This window comes from Adiantum capillus-veneris, chromosome 26 (genome assembly GCF_014529385.1).
Source record: "Adiantum capillus-veneris isolate H3 chromosome 26, ASM1452938v2, whole genome shotgun sequence".
Classification (NCBI taxonomy): Eukaryota; Viridiplantae; Streptophyta; class Polypodiopsida; order Polypodiales; family Pteridaceae; genus Adiantum; species Adiantum capillus-veneris.
The window spans coordinates 25,634,390-25,641,223 of record NC_140956.1 but is presented as its reverse complement, the minus strand read 5'-3'; positions in this window follow the sequence as shown (position 1 = coordinate 25,641,223).

The following is a 6,834-nucleotide window of genomic DNA, read 5'->3' as shown; positions in this document are numbered from 1 at the left end:
CCTATTCCACGAGGATCTACAAGAGCAAGTAGACCTCCAGAAAGGTTTATTCTTTCCTTCAACCATCTCTTGATCTGAGATTCTGGAGAGCCGGAATTATACAAAGAAGCTATGCAACACGAATCCAAAGAAGAATGGATAAAACGCATGCAAGTGGAGATGGACTCACTACATTGCAACCAAACATGGGAGTTGGTTGAGTTGCCTAAAGGTAAGCGGCACTTCAAAACAAATGGGTGTACAAGCTAAAGGAAGAGGAGGGTGGGAAGAAAAGGTACAAGTCTAGGCTTGTGGTAAAAGGGTTTTCTCAAAAGAAAGGTATTGACTTCAATGAAATATTTTCTCCTGTTGTAAAAATGAACTCAATTAGGCTTGTCTTAAGCCTTGTGGCTGCTCATGATCTAAATCTCAAGCAAATGGATGTAAATACGGCATTCCCTCACGGTGACTTAGAGGAGGAAATCTACATGCTTCAACCAAAGGGGTATAAAGTAAAAGGTAACGAGAAAATGGTTTGTAGATTAAAGAAGATCTTGTATGGTTTAAAGCAAGCATACAGACAATGGTACTTGAAATTTGATCGATGGATGTTGGATCATGGATTCACAAGATGAAACTCAGATCACTACGTCTACACAAAGAATTTGGGAGATGGAAAGTTCATCATCCTAATATTGTATGTTGATGACATGTTGATTGTAAGTGCTAACATGCAGGACATCAAAGACCTAAAAGAGGATTTGTCTAAATCTTTTTCAAAGTGGATACTTTGTATGAAAATATCAAGGGACAGGATGAAGAATACAATAAAGCTATCTCAAGAGGATTACATCAAGAAGGTACTAGAAAGGTTTGCAATGCAAAATGAAAAACCAATTTCTACACCTTTGGCTGGTCACTTTAAACTAACGAAGGATACGTGTCCAAAGATAGCCTATATGTCTAAAGTTCCATATGCTGTAGCGGTAGGTTCTCTAATGTATGCTATGGTATGGACAAGGCTAGATATTGCACATGCAGTGGGAGTTGTGAGTAGGTTCATGGACAACCCAGGTAAAGAGCACTGGCAAGCTCTGAAGTGGATACTTAGGTATCTAAAAGGGACAACAACAAATGCTTTGGATTTTGGAGAAACTGATATTTTTTTAGAAGGGTATGCTGATGCAAATATGGCAGGTGACAAAGATACTCGAAGGAGCACTACTGACTACGTCTTCACGGTTGGAGGCATAACAGTAAGCTGGGCTTCAAAGATGCAGAAAGTGGTCTCACTTTCTACCACGGAAGCAGAGTATGTAGCAATAGCGGAGGCAAGCAAAGAAATTCTGTGGTTTCATAGATTCTTAGAAGAGCTTGGATTCAAACAAGACAATTATGTCTTGTACAGTGATAGCCAAAGTGCTATCCATCTTGCGAAGAACTCAGCCTTTCATTCAAGGACAAAGCACATTGAGGTGAGATATCACTTCATATGCACTCTTTTGGAAGAGGGACAACTAAAGCTAGGAAAGGTGCATACAAGTGAAAATCCTACAACCAAGTTTACAAAGGTGGTCAACAAGGAGAAGTTGAGCTTTTGCTCATCTTCAATCGGCATTCAAGGATAAGAAGCCAGGATGGAAAGTAGTCACATAGGTTTGGTTTGGAGATCAGCTCCAAGTAGGAGATTGTTAATTATGGAGCCTGATTTATCCCTTGTAATTTTCTGTGTTAAAAACGCACATTTGTAAGGCCCCCATTATGAGGAGAAGCCATCGTGCATGAAGAAAAATACCTCGTCAGAAAATAAAATCACTCAATGGAAACCAAAATTTCATGGCCAATCTCGAGCAAAGCTCGAGATTGTCTTCGCCGGAATATTATGACCGGACGACGACCGAAAAGTGGTCAGAAAATGACCGGTCGGTTGGCCGATGGCTGGTAGTCAATGGCTGGTGGCCGATGGTCGGAAGTCAATGGCCGGTGTGCTGGTGGTTGAATTCAAAAGCGGACTTGTCTTCTCAAGGGCGGCCATACATGGGCGGATTGTAGGGTTCGATTTGGACTTATCTACACAAGGGTGGCTACACATGGCTGCCTCTTATGAGAGAGGGTAGCCCTTTTGGCCTATAAAAGGAGGCCATTTCTACACACTTTTGATAGTGTGAAGTTGATGCAACAAGGTGGGTGTGAGGTGGTGAGAGTGAAGCAAGATGGGAGCTCTATTAAGGGTATAATCCCTTTGTAAACTACGTCTTGTTTTGAAGTACTAAAGCCATTGAGTGACTGCTTTCCCGTGGACATAGCCCAAATTGGGTGAACCACGTATATCGTGTGTAATCTTTCTCTCTCTCTCTACTCTATAATCTCTTGTGTGTGAAATCTATCTCTCTCCATAAGTAACCTACTAAAATATCTATTTAGCTACGTCATATTTCCTAACAATCGGTGCATTCAATCCTAGCATGGTCATGTTTGCCTTGCGGAGTGATAATGAGTGCCTTATGTGCATGGGGTGTCCATGACTAGTAAGTCAACCATGGTGTGGGTGGAGATTGGTGGTGGTGGTGGTGTTGCCAATGCTAGAACGCCCATGCTTGAAACTAGCACAACATCGTGAGTTCCCTAGCTTGTGGGGTGCATGATGTGCTTAGTGATGTATGGAATGTAGAGTGCATGGAGGCTCGGTGGTGCCTCGAGTGTGTTATCTCCCCCCCTTATGCTTAGTGGAGGCCTCTTTATATAGGCCTGAGAGGTGGTCTTACCTAATTGTCCTTGAAAATACCCACTGGTCACTGCAGAGAGTCTAGATACCTCTCTAGTGAGAGACCTTGAGAGGGTAGAGATAGAGAGAAGGGACGTAAGAGTGGGGTGGAGAGTTTGTTGTTTTTTTTACAATTCACTAGCCGTTGACTAGGTTATTAGAGAAGAGTGCATATCGGGTCATTTACAATGGGTGTTGTTGATGGTTAGGGTGTGGCTGGTGTGAGGTTAGTGCTGTTGGAACTGGTGTTTTGCTGATGTAGAGATGCTGCACGTTCCTTACTTTAGGGGCCGGTCGGGGCATGCCTTCGGCATCTTTGTTTGAACTGTGGTCGCTTCTGCGTGCTTTTGGTCGTCTTCTTCGTCGATGTAAGTTACTACATTTTTTCCTTCTCGTGTGTTCATATGGCTTGCATGTGTTTGTTTGAATGTCTCCGTGCGAGTGTAAGCATGTGTGTGAGTGTATAAGTGGGTGTGTTTTTATGTGTGTACGTGTTGTTGCGTGTGCGCAAAGCATGTGGGGGTGTGTATATGTGTGTATGGAAAGAGAGCGAGAGATTTTTTTAAACTGAAAGAGAGAGAGAGAGAGAGAGAATGTGTGTGTATGGGTGTATGTGGAAGTGTGTATGTGTATGTAAGTGTGTGTGTGTGTGTACGCGAGTGTGTATGTGGGAATGGGAGAGAGAGGTATTATTTTTTTATATTTTTTTACATGCTGGGTCGGCTACCACACAGAGAACGAGAGGTTCTAGGGAGTGTGTGTATGTGTGTGTTTGTGTGTGGCGAGTGCTGAGAGAGAGAGAGAGAGAGAGAGAGAGAGAGAGAGAGAGAGAGAGAGAGAGAGAGAGAGAGAGAGAGAGAGAGAGAGAGAGAGAGAGAGAGAGAGAGAGAGAGAGAGAGAGAGAGAGAGAGAGAGAGAGAGAGAGAGCTACTATATGCCCTGGCTCGGCCGACTCATGAAAGGAGAGGGAGAGTCAATGGGAGGGAGAGAGAGAGTGTGGGAGAGCGGGTGAGAGGGGAAGGGAGAGGGTGAGAGAGTGTGTGTGTGTGTGTGTGTGCAAATAATGAAAGAGAGAGAGGGTTTCTGCGCTGCGCCCTATGGGCTGACCTGTTGGCTACCGACATAGGGAAGGAGAGGGCGAGAGCGGGAGTCCACCGGGGTGAGAGAGAGGGTGTGTGGTGTGTGTTGAGAGAGAGAGAGAGAGAGAGAGAGAGAGAGAGAGAGAGAGAGAGAGAGAGAGAGAGAGAGAGATAGCTTGCGCCTTGCACGGGCTGCCGAGGGAGAGAGAGATCTTGGTTGCATGCGCAATGAAGGGGGGAGAGAGAGAGAGAGAGAGAGAGAGAGAGAGAGAGAGAGAGAGAGAGAGAGAGAGAGAGAGAGAGAGAGAGAGAGAGAGAGAGATAGATTTTATTATCGTCCTCGGAGGTCAAATATGACCTATGGGACCAAATTTACATGTGATGTAGTATGTGTATGGCTGATGAGTGACTCTCGATGCTCCAAAATTGTAGTGATGAGAGTCGCAATGGAGAGCCCACACTTTGGCTGGGAGAGGAAAGTGTGTAGGTCTAAGTGATGGCTGAAAATGTGAGAGAAGCAAGTTCGGATGTGACCAAAAGCTGAGCACTCTAGTAGTGTGTGGTACTCAGACTCTTGAACTTGTAGTGAGCATAATGTGCACATTCGATTTGACTCTTCTCCATTGCCCCAATGCCCTATCTCGCATTGAAGGAAATGGGAGCTAAGCCGAATCGTTGCAATAGTGCGTATCACGGACAAGGGAATAGGCTCAAGCATGTAAGTGTGAGTACGGTTTCCTCTCTCAGCAAAGAACATGGTTTTGTAGTTGGGGGCAATATGGGTGGTGTAATGTATGAAGCGTGACCCACCGGATTTCTCTCAAGCCGTAATACATTGGCGTTGTAGAAAAGCTTCATTCACTTGAGAGTCAATTGAAGCATCATGTAGCAAGTGTAATGCATCCCATCTCCCAAACCACTTCTTTATGTCTTGCATCCATCCCGTGCTCAAGATCTTGCTTTTATGCGTCTTTTGAACTTTTTTGCTTGCTTCCCATGCAATTGTAGGAAGTCGATGTGAGGGGTTTTGACGCATCTTTATCATGTGCTCCACAACCCTTTCCATGCCCATAACCTCAATTGGAAGGGATCCTGACTCAAGAAGTAGGAGCATATATGGTGTTTGTGTCTTAACTTGGAGAAAGTTTGTAAGAAAATGCTTTTGGACATTCTCAAACTCTTTCCAAGTAGACTTTGAGATGCTCCCGCCCCACACTTCAACTCCATAAAGAAGAACCGGTGTCACCAATGCATCAAAAAGATACTTCTTGAGAACCCAACACTTGATGTTTCCCACATTACACATGTTCTCAAATGCATAATATGCTCTCTTTCCCGCTTCCAAACGACGCATAGCACATTCATGCCACTTGTGATTGGATGGAACCTGAAGGCCAAGGTACTTAAAGCTCTCAACAACTTCAAGTGTCTTATTGTTGTACACAATGCATGGCTTCTCCTTATGGTTGGTTTTCACAAGCATAACCTTTGTTTTGGATTCGTTTACAATTAGCCCACTATGCAAGCAAAAGTTCTCAAGGACAACCATAAGCTTTTGTGCATCTTCTAAAGTGTGTGCGAGAAGCACTACATCATCCGCATACAACAAAAGCATGATTACCGCATTGCAAATAGTGACCTCTTCAATGCCTTCTTCTTGCATAAAGTCAAGTACCATTTGTTCCAATTGATCGATTATAGACCAAAGAGAGTTGGTGACGATGGACATCCTTGTTTAACCCCAATAGTGCTTACAATTTTTTTTGAAATTTCTCTTCCCATGCGTAATTGACAAATCACCTTCTCATAGATTCGAGAAACCGCAAGTATAAACTCACTTGGCACTTGGAGTTCTTCCATCCTTATCCACAAATTGTTACGTGGAATCATATCAAAGGCTTTCTTAAAGTCCAGAAAACAACAATACAATCGTTTGCCTTTCAACCGAATTTCCTCCATGAGAACACGAAGAGTGACAAGATGATCAATGGTGCTATGGCATCGACAAAAACCCGCTTGTCCCTTTGCACGCTTGTCATTCTCTTTAGCCCAATCACTCAATTTCATCTCCATTATGCACCCAAACAACTTTTCCATAAGAGATCCAATCATTATAGTCCGGTAGTTGCTTACTCCCATGTATCCCCTCTTTTATGCAAAGGCTAAACCCAATTAGTACTCCAATCATAAGGCATACCATGTTGAAGTGCAAGGTTGAATATATCACACATCCACTCATGGGTAAAATCTCCCGTCCATTTGATCATCTCTGGCTTGATACCTTGAAGATCTCCCGCTTTGTGAGTGGCCAACTTTTCAAGCCCACCGCATACATCCTCAATAGTAAAAAAAGAGGGCATACATGGGAGTGAACCATAAAATGACATTTTTTCAGCATTTGCTTGCTCATATAATTTCCTACAATGTGTGTACATATCCATTAGACTTAAGTTACCAAAATTCTCAACCCACTTGTCTCTCAAGTTTCTGCAAAATCTTCCACATGCATGTGCCTTTTCTTGGACTTGAAATTCTTGTTGCTTTACTTCCCATCTTCTTCTCTTCTTTTGAATCAATGCCTTGTATGTATGCAAATGACTTTGATAGTTGTCTTTGTCCATAGTTGCATCAAGATTTATCAAGGACTTTCGAGCATCTTGACATTCTTTATCAAACCACCTTTTGCGTGATCTATCTTTGTTGATACCATGGAGATGCTTTATGGCAAAGCATTCTTCCGCACAAGAACAAATAGCTTTCTTGAAAGCTTCCCATTTAGTTTCCAATGGTGCATCACATTGAAGCTTTGTCATCCATAATTTTTGCTCAACCATTTCAATGTACATTGGTGTCCGTTTGAAATCCATACATAATGATAACTTCTCTTTCCTTTGGCTGAGATTATCATGCTTATTTTCTTCTCCACATGAAAGGTCAATACATAAGGTGCGATGGTCGGATTCCAGGGTCCATTGACCAAACATAAAACTCTTTATGCGGTACATTATGGAT